The sequence below is a fragment of the Pleurodeles waltl genome, chromosome 7 (genome assembly GCF_031143425.1).
Source record: "Pleurodeles waltl isolate 20211129_DDA chromosome 7, aPleWal1.hap1.20221129, whole genome shotgun sequence".
NCBI classification, from domain to species: domain Eukaryota; kingdom Metazoa; phylum Chordata; class Amphibia; order Caudata; family Salamandridae; genus Pleurodeles; species Pleurodeles waltl.
Window position 1 is genome coordinate 156,142,001 of NC_090446.1, and position 14,019 is coordinate 156,156,019.

Below are 14,019 nucleotides of genomic sequence, written 5' to 3' on the forward strand. Positions count from 1 at the left end.
GAAGTTAATTCAATATCACATACTACACTGCTCCTACGTGACACCAAGTAGAATTCATACAATATATAGCACAGTGTCAGAAGCCTGTTGCAGATTTAACATAAACTATGCTGATTTTTTACATATGTTTTGAGAATTCCCAAAACTTAGCCTGCTGTTGGTGTAATGTTCTACAACTATGGGGTCCCATTGCGGAACTGTGTATCCTAAATACCCCCAAGACCTTTTTGCTTGGAGAGCTGTCACAACTCAGAAAAGATGGAAAAGTGTAAAGGTTCCTGGACCTGGCACTATTACTAGCTAATAGGCTAATAGCAGAGCAGTGGAAGGGCAAGGATATCCAAGCATTAGACAGGTAGAGAAGAGAACTAGTAAAATGGTCTGAAGCACAAGACCAAGTGCTAACAGATCTGGTAAGACGAGTAAGAAAGGCGTCCTCCATTATCATTTGTTCTTGACCCAAATGCTGAAAAAGGACACTCACCCCTAGGAACACATGATTACGTCTGGTTGGATTTTGTGTGCGACCTAGGAGTAGTTGCTGCCAAAAAGTAGAGAATCTGCTGCCGTCTAGGAGTACAGCAGTGCCCAATTGCGTCTAGCTGCCTTGCCTCTGATAGTGAGCTCACTACTATTCAGACATCTCTTCCCAGCCTGCATCCTTTTGCTGTGCCTTTTCCCCACTCACCTTCATTTAATTCCTACGTTGCCTCTCTCCCCCCTTTCATTCCAAACCTAATCATAGGATTTTCAGGTACTTGCAGAGTAACAATTAGGTTGGGAGAAATTTTTATTACGTCAGAGTAATTGGAGTAATGTCAGTCATTACACATTACTCCTATGATGTGAAATTATGTGATTAGAGAAGCTTGAGTAATTAAGAGTAATTTGGGGCAAAAATCCTAATGCAGGAGCACAGGAACAATGAACTAAGGGGAAAGTGAGTGGCTGCTGGCTACTGCCATTCATGTCCTGTAGCATTTAGTGCTATTTTATTAGTGCAAATTACATCCTCAGGTCCATTTTAGACTCGAGGGTCCATTTAGCACTAGGAAAACAGCCCTAAATGCTGGATTACGCATCACACACAATTACACATAATTACGAGTAATTTCACATTAATTAAAACTAAACATGCTAGCGTGAATTATGCCCTGTTCAGACTTATCTTTCAGTTGTAACATTGGCTGATGCTCACCTGCAGGGTGAGACCCAGAGCACTGTTTTTATCTTTTGTGTTTTTTAGTTGTTGTTTCTCATGCTCGCTTTTGTGTATTGTATAGGACACTCAACTTAGGCGGCATTTTTTATTCGAACCAGAGAATTCTGTAATGCTCATATGTTAATATTCAATCAATGTAATATACATTGGCTTCATGAAAATATAATAAAGGTATTGAAAAAAAGATTTGTTTAGTGCAGCTTCGAACTTGTCAATCTTTCCACACTTTACCGATTTTGAAGTTTGAAAAAAAAATAATAGACATTATAGCTATTTTTAAAAAAGTTGGTTTTAATAGGAAAATAATAAAATTGTCTGACTATGTTTTTTTTCTGGACAAGTCCTATCACAATAAAGTTGGGAAACATGACAAACTTTCTACAAAACTGAGATGTTGCCACCTTTGCTGAACTTCAAGGTCGAAGACATAAACTTTGCCTCCCCCCATCAACTGTGTGTCAGTGTCTGTGAACTCTAAAGCCTATACATCAAAGCAATTTCCACAATTTGCATTAAAAAGGATGTTGTCTTATTTTGGAGTCAGTTAGTCAAGAATGAAGAAGCCCTGATTGTTCATAATGAATAAGCCAACCAAAAACCTCGAAAACTAAATGTGAACAAAAAATGCAGCTGTAGTCAGTGCCCATTGGAATAACTTCTAAAATCATTTGTTGCCCAAGTATTCCCTGTGAAGTGGTTTCTTGCAGTAACAACGTTAAGAAGTAATATGTAGAATAATGTATATATATTAGAGGTGGGCAAAAACTCACGGAGTTTCACTCAGCAGAATTCCACAGTTACATAAAAACTCGGCAAGAGTCCGCAAGCAGGAGAAAATGGGTATATCGTGCGACCCAAGATGATTTTTAGCACAAGGAGCTTGTTCCACACTGAGAACTTAGCACAAACAGCATCACGTGGCATGTCCGAGGGTGCACCTGCTTCATTTGGTTTGCTGCCTCCTGAGTAGAGTTTCTACTCTACGGCAGATTTCCCAACGCGAATGGGAGTGACCGCCCTGGTGCCCTCTTAGCATCGAAAAATGGACCTAGGGGATGCATATCCTTGCTCGCCAACTTAGGGGGTCATTCTGACTTTGGCGGGCAGCCCGCCAAAGTCCTGCCGTCAGAATACCGCTGCGCGGTCAAAGGACCGCCGCGGTAATTCTGAGTTTCCCGCTGGGCTGGCGGGCGACCGCCAGAAGGCCGCCCGCCAGCCCAGCGGGAAACCCCCTTCCATGAGGATGCCGGCTCCGAATGGAGCCGGCGGAGTGGAAGGGGTGCGACGGGTGCAGTTGCACCCGTCGCGATTTTCAGTGTCTGCTTGGCAGACACTGAAAATCTTGGTGGGGCCCTGTTAGGGGGCCCCTGCAGTGCCCATGCCATTGGCATGGTGTAGGAAAGTACCATCTTGCCTGGCATGTTACCCCCATTTTTCACTGTATATATGTTGTTTTAGTTGTATGTGTCACTGGGACCCTGGTAACCCAGGGCCCCAGTGCTCATAAGTGTGCCTGAATGTGTTACCTGTGTAGTGACTAACTGTCTCACTGAGGCTCTGCTAACCAGAACCTCAGTGGTTATGCTCTCTCATTTCTTTCCAAATTGTCACTGACAGGCTAGTGACCATTTTTACCAATTTACATTGGCTTACTGGAACACCCTTATAATTCCCTAGTATATGGTACTGAGGTACCCAGGGTATTGGGGTTCCAGGAGATCCCTATGGGCTGCAGCATTTCTTTTGCCACCCATAGGGAGCTCTGACAATTCTTACACAGGCCTGCCACTGCAGCCTGAGTGAAATAATGTCCAAGTTATTTCACAGCCATTTTACACTGCACTTAAGTAACTTATAAGTCACCTATATGTCTAACCTTTACCTGGTAAAGGTTAGGTGCAAAGTTACTTAGTGTGAGGGCACCCTGGCACTAGCCAAGGTGCCCCCACATTGTTCAGAGCCAATTCCCTGAACTTTGTGAGTGCGGGGACACCATTACACGCGTGCACTACATATAGGTCACTACCTATATGTAGCTTCACAATGGTAACTCCGAATATGGCCATGTAACATGTCTATGATCATGGAATTGCCCCCTCTATGCCATCCTGGCATAATTGGCACAATCCCATGACCCCAGTGGTCTGTAGCACAGACCCTGGTACTGCCAAACTGCCCTTCCTGGGGTTTCACTGCAGCTGCTGCCAACCCCTCAGACAGGCAGCTGCCCTCCTGGGGTCCAGCCAGGCCTGGCCCAGGATGGCAGAACAAAGAACTTCCTCTGAGAGAGGGTGTGACACCCTCTCCCTTTGGAAAATGGTGTGAAGGCAGGGGAGGAGTAGCCTCCCCCAGTCTCTGGAAATGCTTTCTTGGGCACAGATGTGCCCAATTCTGCATAAGCCAGTCTACACCGGTTCAGGGACCCCTTAGCCCCTGCTCTGGCGCGAAACTGGACAAAGGAAAGGGGAGTGACCACTCCCCTGACCTGCACCTCCCCTGGGAGGTGTCCAGAGCTCCTCCAGTGTGCTCCAGACCTCTGCCATCTTGGAAACAGAGGTGCTGCTGGCACACTGGACTGCTCTGAGTGGCCAGTGCCACCAGGTGACGTCAGAGACTCCTGCTGATAGGCTCCTTCAGGTGTTAGTAGCCTATCCTCTCTCCTAGGTAGCCAAACCCTCTTTTCTGGCTATTTAGGGTCTCTGTCTCTGGGGAAACTTCAGATAACGAATGCAAGAGCTCATCCGAGTTCCTCTGCATCTCTCTCTTCACCTTCTGATAAGGAATCGACTGCTGACCGCGCTGGAAGCCTGCAAACCTGCAACATAGTAGCAAAGACAACTACTGCAACTCTGTAACGCTGATCCTGCCGCCTTCTCGACTGTTTTCCTGCTTGTGCATGCTGTGGGGGTAGTCTGCCTCCTCTCTGCACCAGAAGCTCCGAAGAAATCTCCCGTGGGTCGACGGAATCTTCCCCCTGCAACCGCAGGCACCAAAAAGCTGCATTACCGGTCCCTTGGGTCTCCTCTCAGCACGACGAGCGAGGTCCCTCGAATCCAGCGACTCTGTCCAAATGACCCCCACAGTCCAGTGACTCTTCAGCCCAAGTTTGGTGGAGGTAAGTCCTTGCCTCACCTCGCTGGGCTGCATTGCTGGGAACCGCGACTTTGCAGCTACTCCGGCCCCTGTGCACTTCCGGCGGAAATCCTTTGTGCACATCCAAGCCTGGGTCCACGGCACTCTAACCTGCATTGCACGACTTTCTAAGTTGGTCTCCGGCGACGTGGGACTCCTTTGTGCAACTTCGTCGAGCACTGTTTCACGCATCCTCGTAGTGCCTGTTTCTGGCACTTCTCCGGGTGCTACCTGCTTCAGTGAGGGCTCTTTGTCTTGCTCGACGTCCCCTCTCTCTTCAGGTCCAATTTGCGACCTCCTGGTCCCTCCTGGGCCCCAGCAGCGTCCAAAAACGCCAAATGCACGATTTGCAGCTAGCAAGGCTTGTTGGCGTTCTTTCGGCGGGAAAACACTTCTGCACGACTCTCCACGGCGAGAGGGATCCGTCCACCAAAGGGGAAGTCTCTAGCCCTTTTCGTTCCTGCAGAAACCTCAGCTTCTTCTGTCCAGTAGAAGCTTCTTTGCACCCGCAGCTGGCATTTCCTGGGCATCTGCCCATCTCCGACTTGCTTGTGACTTTTGGACTTGGTCCCCTTGTTCCACAGGTACCCTAGATTGGAAATCCACAGTTGTTGCATTGCTGGTTTGTGTCTTTCCTGCATTATTCCTCTAACACGACTACTTTGTCCTTAGGGGAACTTTAGTGCACTTTGCACTCACTTTTCAGGGTCTTGGGGAGGGTTATTTTTCTAACTCTCACTATTTTCTAATAGTCCCAGCGACCCTCTACAAGGTCACATAGGTTTGGGGTCCATTCGTGGTTCGCATTCCACTTTTGGAGTATATGGTTTGTGTTGCCCCTATCCCTATGTTTCCCCATTGCATCCTATTGTAACTATACATTGTTTGCACTGTTTTCTAAGACTATACTGCATATTTTTGCTATTGTGTATATATATCTTGTGTATATTTCCTATCCTCTCACTGAGGGTACACTCTAAGATACTTTGGCATATTGTCATAAAAATAAAGTACCTTTATTTTTAGTATAACTGTGTATTGTGTTTTCTTATGATATTGTGCATATGACACTAAGTGGTACTGTAGTAGCTTCACACGTCTCCTAGCTCAGCCTAAGCTGCTCTGCTAAGCTACCATTATCTATCAGCCTAAGCTGCTAGACACCCTATACACTAATAAGGGATAACTGGGCCTGGTGCAAGGTGTAAGTACCCCTTGGTACTCACTACAAGCCAGTCCAGCCTCCTACATTGGTTGTGCAGTGGTGGGATAAGTGCTTGAGACTACTTACCACTCTTGTCATTGTACTTTTCATAAGAGAAAAATATACAAAACAAGGTCAGTGTATATACACATAGCCAAAAAGTTTTGCATTTTCTCTTTTCACTCTTTTCTAAGTGCTGAAAAGTACTTCTAAACTTTCAAAAAGTTCTTAAAAGTTTAAAAAGTTGTTTTCAGTCTTTCCAAAAAGTCTGAAAACTTTTTTTCTCTTTTTCTATCACTTTAACTCTCTCTAAAAAAATGTCTGGCACAGGCCGAAGTGTTGATCTGTCCAAACTTGCATATGACAGCCTTAGCTGGAAAAGAGCAAGGAGTCTCTGTATAGAGAGAGGTTTGAGTGTAGGGAAAAATCCTTCCTTGGAACTGTTACTTAACATGCTTAGAGAACAGGATAAGGCCATAGGTGCCCCATCTGTTGAAAAAGTACCTAATATTTCCCAATCTGATTCAGGGACTCCCCCAGGAAAAGATTCAGGAAAGAAACTTCCTAGCCTGCCCATTACTAGACAATCTAGCATAGATGGTAATGATGATGAGCCACACCATATAAATAGTGTTGTCTCACATCATAGCAAAAGCATTTATTCTCACCATACTGGTAGTAATGTTTCTGTAAACCAAGCTGTTAGGGTGGCTTCTGTAAGGGACAGGTCTCCTTCTGTTCATTCCCATCATAGCTCTGTTTCTAGGAATGTCCCTCCCACCAACCCTGATGACAGAATGTTAGAGAGGGAACTCAATAAGTTGAGGGTGGAACAAACCAGACTGAAGCTTAAAAAGCAACAGCTGGATTTGGATAGACAGTCTTTTGAATTAGAGAAGGAAAGACAGAAGTTGGGTTTAGATACCCATGGTGGCAGCAGCAGTATTCCCCATAGTCATCTTGCAAAAGAGCATGATTCCAGGAATCTGCACAAGATAGTTCCCCCTTATAAGGAGGGGGATGACATTAACAAGTGGTTTGCTGCACTTGAGAGGGCCTGTGTTGTACAGGATGTCCCTCAAAGGCAGTGGGCTGCTATCCTATGGCTATCATTTAGTGGAAAAGGTAGGGATAGGCTCCTTACTGTGAAAGAAAATGATGCTAATAATTTCCAAGTTCTTAAGAATGCACTCCTGGATGGTTATGGCTTAACCACTGAACAGTACAGGATAAAGTTCAGAGAGACCAAAAAGGAGTCTTCACAAGACTGGGTTGATTTCATTGACCATTCAGTGAAGGCCTTGGAGGGGTGGTTACATGGCAGTAAAGTTACTGATTATGACAGCCTGTATAACTTAATCCTGAGAGAGCATATTCTTAATAATTGTGTGTCTGATTTGTTGCACCAGTACTTGGTGGACTCTGATCTGACCTCTGCCCAAGAATTGGGAAAGAAGGCAGACAAATGGGTCAGAACAAGAGTGAACAGAAAAGTTCATACAGGGGGTGACAAAGATGGCAACAAAAAGAAGGATGGTAAGTCTTCTGACAAGGGTGGGGACAAATCTAAAAATGAGTCTTCATCAGGCCCACAAAAACACTCTGGTGGGGGCGGTGGGTCCAAATCCTCCTTTAATCAGAACAAGGAAAAGAAACCATGGTGCTATTTATGTAAAATAAAAGGCCATTGGACAACAGATCCCAGTTGTCCAAAGAAAGGCACCACTGCTCCTACCACTACAACCCCTACTGCTACACCTAGTGTCCCTACTAATAGCAGTGGTGGTGGGAGCAAACCTACTAATAGCCAATCCAAGGGAGTAGCTGGGCTCACTTTTGGTAACTTAGTTTGGGTTGGTCTGATTAGGGAGACCACAGAGGCTACTTTAGTCTCTGAAGGGGCTATTGATTGAGCCACTTTGGTTGCTTGCCCCCATAACTTGGAGAAGTACAAGCAACTAACCCTAATAAATGGTGTTGAGGTCCAGGCCTACAGGGACACAGGTGCCAGTGTCACAATGGTGATTGAGAAACTGGTGCACCCTGAACAACACATACTTGGACACCAGTACCAAGTAACCGATGCTCACAACATAACACAAAGCCACCCCATGGCTGTTGTAAATCTCAACTGGGGGGGGGGTAACTGGTCCAAAGAAAGTTGTGGTAGCTTCAGATTTACCTGTAGACTGTCTATTAGGGAATTATTTGGAGACATCAGCTTGGTCAGATGTGGAGTTGGAGGCCCGTGCAGCAATGCTGGGCATTCCAGGGCATATTTTTGCTTTGACAAGGGCTCAGGCCAAAAAGCAAAAAGGACAGGGAAGCTTGGATCCTGGAACCATGGACCAAGTGCTCCCTAAAGCTAGGGCTAGTAGAAGCAAACCACTTCCTACTATCCCTCCCTCTACAGTGGATTCAACTTCTGAGGAAGAAGAATTCCCTCCCTGTGCAGAACCTACACCAGAGGAGCTGGAAGCAGACACTGCTGAGCTTTTGGGTGAAGGGGGGCCTGCCAGAGAGGAGCTGAGTGTGGCACAGCAAACCTGTCCCACATTAGAGGGTCTCAGACAGCAAGCTGTCAAACAGGCTAATGGGGATGTCAGTGACTCTCACAGAGTTTACGTGGAGGACAACCTCTTGTACACTGAGCATAGGGATCCTAAACCTGGAGCTGCCAGGAGATTAGTGATTCCTCAGGAGTACAGAAAGTTCCTCCTAACACTGGCACATGACATTCCCTTAGCTGGGCACCTAGGACAAATGAAAACTTGGGACAGGCTTGTTCCCCTGTTTCATTGGCCTATGATGTCTGAGGACACAAAGGAATTTTGTAAGTCCTGTGAAACCTGTCAAGCCAGTGGCAAGACAGGTGGCACCCCAAAGGCACCCCTTATCCCACTGCCTGTGGTTGGGGTTCCCTTTGAAAGGGTAGGGGTTGACATAGTTGGCCCCCTTGACCCTCCTACTGCTTCAGGCAATAGGTTTATCTTGGTGGTAGTGGACCATGCCACAAGATATCCTGAAGCTATTCCTTTAAGGACCACTACAGCTCCTGCAGTGGCAAAGGCCCTCCTGGGAATATTTTCCAGGGTGGGCTTCCCAAAGGAAGTAGTATCAGACAGGGGAAGCAATTTCATGTCTGCATACTTAAAGGCCATGTGGAAGGAGTGTGGTGTAACGTACAAGTTCACAACACCCTATCATCCACAAACAAATGGACTGGTGGAGAGATTTAATAAAACTCTCAAAGGCATGATTATGGGTCTCCCTGAAAAACTCCGCAGGAGATGGGATATCCTTCTACCATGCCTCCTTTTTGCCTACAGGGAGGTACCCCAGAAAGGAGTGGGCTTCAGCCCCTTTGAACTTCTTTTTGGACACCCTGTTAGGGGTCCACTCACACTTGTAAAGGAGGGTTGGGAACAACCTTTAAAAGCTCCTAAGCAGGATATTGTGGATTATGTACTTGGCCTCAGATCAAGGATGGCTGAGTACATGAAAAAGGCCAGTAAAAACCTTCAGGCCAGCCAAGAGCTCCAGAAGCAATGGCACGATCAGAAGGCTGTTTTGGTTCAGTACCAACCAGTGCAGAAAGTGTGGGTCTTGGAGCCTGTGGCCCCAAGAGCACTCCAAGATAAATGGAGTGGTCCCCACACAATTGTTGAAAAGAAGGGAGAAGTCACCTATTTAGTTGACTTAGGCACTGCCAGGAGTCCCCTTAGGGTGCTCCATGTCAACCGCCTGAAACCCTACTATGACAGGGCTGATCTCACCCTGCTCATGGCAACTGATGAGGGACAGGAAGAAGACAGTGATCCTCTACCTGATCTCTTCTCTTCCACAGAACAAGATGCTCTTGTGGAAGGTGTAGTTTTGGCAGATTGTCTTACTGCTGAGCAGAAAGACCATTGCATAAATCTCCTAGGACAATTTTCAGAACTCTTCTCTACTGTGCCAGGCACCACTTCTTGGTGTGAGCACACTATAGATACTGGAGACAGTTTACCTGTCAAAAGTAAGATCTATAGGCAGCCTGACCATGTCAGGGACTGCATAAAGCATGAAGTTCAGAAAATGTTGGAACTAGGAGTGGTTGAGCACTCTGACAGTCCATGGGCTTCTCCTGTGGTACTGGTACCAAAACCCAATTCTAAAGATGGAAAGAAGGAAATGCGGTTTTGTGTAGACTACAGAGGTCTCAACTTGGTAACCAAAACTGATGCTCACCCTATACCCAGGGCAGATGAGCTTATAGATACACTGGCATCTGCCAAGTATCTAAGCACTTTTGATTTGACTGCAGGGTATTGGCAGATCAAATTATCAGAAGATGCTAAACCTAAGACTGCATTTTCTACCATTGGAGGACATTACCAGTTTACTGTAATGCCTTTTGGTTTGAAAAATGCACCTGCCACTTTTCAGAGGTTGGTGAACACAGTCCTGCAAGGGCTGGAAGCTTTCAGTGCAGCATATTTGGACGATATAGCTGTCTTTAGCTCCAACTGGGATGATCACCTGGTCCACCTATGGAAAGTTTTGGAGGCCCTGCAAAAGGCAGGCCTCACTATCAAGGCTTCAAAGTGCCAGATAGGGCAGGGTAAGGTGGTTTATCTGGGACACCTTGTTGGTGGGGAACAGATTGCACCACTTCAGGGGAAAATCCAAACAATTATTGATTGGGTTCCCCCTACCACTCAGACTCAGGTAAGAGCCTTCCTAGGCCTCACTGGGTATTACAGGAGGTTCATTAAGAACTATGGCTCCATTGCAGCCCCTCTTAATGACCTCACATCCAAGAAAATGCCTAAAAAGGTATTATGGACAGCAAACTGTCAGAAAGCTTTTGAGGAGCTGAAGCAGGCCATGTGCTCTGCACCTGTCCTGAAAAGCCCTTGTTACTCTAAAAAATTATATGTCCAAACTGATGCATCTGAATTAGGAGTAGGGGCAGTCCTATCACAACTTAATTCTGAGGGCCAGGATCAACCTGTTGCTTTTATTAGTAGAAGGTTGACCCCTAGAGAAAAGCGTTGGTCTGCCATTGAGAGGGAGGCCTTTGCTGTGGTCTGGGCTCTGAAGAAGTTGAGGCCATACCTGTTTGGCACTCACTTCATTGTTCAGACAGACCACAAACCTCTACTTTGGCTAAAACAAATGAAAGGTGAAAATCCTAAATTGTTGAGGTGGTCCATATCCCTACAGGGAATGGACTATACAGTAGAACATAGACCTGGGAGTAGCCACTCCAATGCAGATGGACTCTCCAGATATTTCCACTTAGACAATGAAGACTCATCAGGTCATGGCTAGTCTTATTGTCCTTCATTTGGGGGGGGGGTTGTGTAGGAAAGTACCATCTTGCCTGGCATGTTACCCCCATTTTTCACTGTATATATGTTGTTTTAGTTGTATGTGTCACTGGGACCCTGGTAACCCAGGGCCCCAGTGCTCATAAGTGTGCCTGAATGTGTTACCTGTGTAGTGACTAACTGTCTCACTGAGGCTCTGCTAACCAGAACCTCAGTGGTTATGCTCTCTCATTTCTTTCCAAATTGTCACTGACAGGCTAGTGACCATTTTTACCAATTTACATTGGCTTACTGGAACACCCTTATAATTCCCTAGTATATGGTACTGAGGTACCCAGGGTATTGGGGTTCCAGGAGATCCCTATGGGCTGCAGCATTTCTTTTGCCACCCATAGGGAGCTCTGACAATTCTTACACAGGCCTGCCACTGCAGCCTGAGTGAAATAACGTCCACGTTATTTCACAGCCATTTTACACTGCACTTAAGTAACTTATAAGTCACCTATATGTCTAACCTTTACCTGGTAAAGGTTAGGTGCAAAGTTACTTAGTGTGAGGGCACCCTGGCACTAGCCAAGGTGCCCCCACATTGTTCAGAGCCAATTCCCTGAACTTTGTGAGTGCGGGGACACCATTACACGCGTGCACTACATATAGGTCACTACCTATATGTAGCTTCACAATGGTAACTCCGAATATGGCCATGTAACATGTCTATGATCATGGAATTGCCCCCTCTATGCCATCCTGGCATAGTTGGCACAATCCCATGACCCCAGTGGTCTGTAGCACAGACCCTGGTACTGCCAAACTGCCCTTCCTGGGGTTTCACTGCAGCTGCTGCTGCTGCCAACCCCTCAGACAGGCAGCTGCCCTCCTGGGGTCCAGCCAGGCCTGGCCCAGGATGGCAGAACAAAGAACTTCCTCTGAGAGAGGGTGTGACACCCTCTCCCTTTGGAAAATGGTGTGAAGGCAGGGGAGGAGTAGCCTCCCCCAGTCTCTGGAAATGCTTTCTTGGGCACAGATGTGCCCAATTCTGCATAAGCCAGTCTACACCGGTTCAGGGACCTCTTAGCCCCTGCTCTGGTGCGAAACTGGACAAAGGAAAGGGGAGTGACCACTCCCCTGACCTGCACCTCCCCTGGGAGGTGTCCAGAGCTCCTCCAGTGTGCTCCAGACCTCTGCCATCTTGGAAACAGAGGTGCTGCTGGCACACTGGACTGCTCTGAGTGGCCAGTGCCACCAGGTGACGTCAGAGACTCCTGCTGATAGGCTCCTTCAGGTGTTAGTAGCCTATCCTCTCTTCTAGGTAGCCAAACCCTCTTTTCTGGCTATTTAGGGTCTCTGTCTCTGGGGAAACTTCAGATAACGAATGCAAGAGCTCATCCGAGTTCCTCTGCATCTCTCTCTTCACCTTCTGATAAGGAATCGACTGCTGACCGCGCTGGAAGCCTGCAAACCTGCAACATAGTAGCAAAGACGACTACTGCAACTCTGTAACGCTGATCCTGCCGCCTTCTCGACTGTTTTCCTGCTTGTGCATGCTGTGGGGGTAGTCTGCCTCCTCTCTGCACCAGAAGCTCCGAAGAAATCTCCCGTGGGTCGACGGAATCTTCCCCCTGCAACCGCAGGCACTAAAAAGCTGCATTACCGGTCCCTTGGGTCTCCTCTCAGCACGACGAGCGAGGTCCCTCGAATCCAGCGACTCTGTCCAAGTGACCCCCACAGTCCAGTGACTCTTCAGCCCAAGTTTGGTGGAGGTAAGTCCTTGCCTCACCTCGCTGGGCTGCATTGCTGGGAACTGCGACTTTGCAGCTACTCCGGCCCCTGTGCACTTCCGGCGGAAATCCTTTGTGCACATCCAAGCCTGGGTCCACGTCACTCTAACCTGCATTGCACGACTTTCTAAGTTGGTCTCCGGCGACGTGGGACTCCTTTGTGCAACTTCGGCGAGCACCGTTTCACGCATCCTCTTAGTGCCTGTTTATGGCACTTCTCCGGGTGCTACCTGCTTCAGTGAGGGCTCTTTGTCTTGCTCGATGTCCCCTCTCTCTTCAGGTCCAACTTGCGACCTCCTGGTCCCTCCTGGGCCCCAGCAGCGTCCAAAAACGCCAAACGCACGATTTGCAGCTAGCAAGGCTTGTTGGCGTTCTTTCGGCGGGAAAACACTTCTGCACGACTCTCCACGGCGAGAGGGATCCGTCCACCAAAGGGGAAGTCTCTAGCCCTTTTCGTTCCTGCAGAAACCTCAGCTTCTTCTGTCCAGTAGAAGCTTCTTTGCACCCGCAGCTGGCATTTCCTGGGCATCTGCCCATCTCCGACTTGCTTGTGACTTTTGAACTTGGTCCCCTTGTTCCACAGGTACCCTAGATTGGAAATCCACAGTTGTTGCATTGCTGGTTTGTGTCTTTCCTGCATTATTCCTCTAACACGACTAGTTTGTCCTTAGGGGAACTTTAGTGCACTTTGCACTCACTTTTCAGGGTCTTGGGGAGGGTTATTTTTCTAACTCTCACTATTTTCTAATAGTCCCAGCGACCCTCTACAAGGTCACATAGGTTTGGGGTCCATTCGTGGTTCGCATTCCACTTTTGGAGTATACTGTATGGTTTGTGTTGCCCCTATCCCTATGTTTCCCCATTGCATCCTATTGTAACTATACATTGTTTGCACTGTTTTCTAAGACTATACTGCATATTTTTGCTATTGTGTATATATATCTTGTGTATATTTCCTATCCTCTCACTGAGGGTACACTCTAAGATACTTTGGCATATTGTCATAAAAATAAAGTACCTTTATTTTTAGTATAACTGTGTATTGTGTTTTCTTATGATATTGTGCATATGACACTAAGTGGTACTGTAGTAGCTTCACACGTCTCCTAGCTCAGCCTAAGCTGCTCTGCTAAGCTACCATTATCTATCAGCCTAAGCTGCTAGACACCCTATACACTAATAAGGGATAACTGGGCCTGGTGCAAGGTGTAAGTACCCCTTGGTACTCACTACAAGCCAGTCCAGCCTCCTACACATGGGCACTGCAGGGGCCCTCAGGGGCCCCACGACACCCGTTACCACCAGCCAGGTTCTGGCGGTCAATGGAGGATTCCCTAGGGCAGCGGGAAACCGGCGGGACACCGCCGG

General features: G+C 47.2%; 1 protein-coding gene across 1 annotated transcript in view; it reads left to right on the top strand.

Annotated features, from left to right (window-relative positions):
* The window catches only part of APCDD1L (APC down-regulated 1 like), a 162,248-nt gene that overhangs the window by 40,633 nt on the left and 107,596 nt on the right, over nt 1-14,019 (top strand). The gene's annotated exons all lie outside the window — the stretch shown is intronic.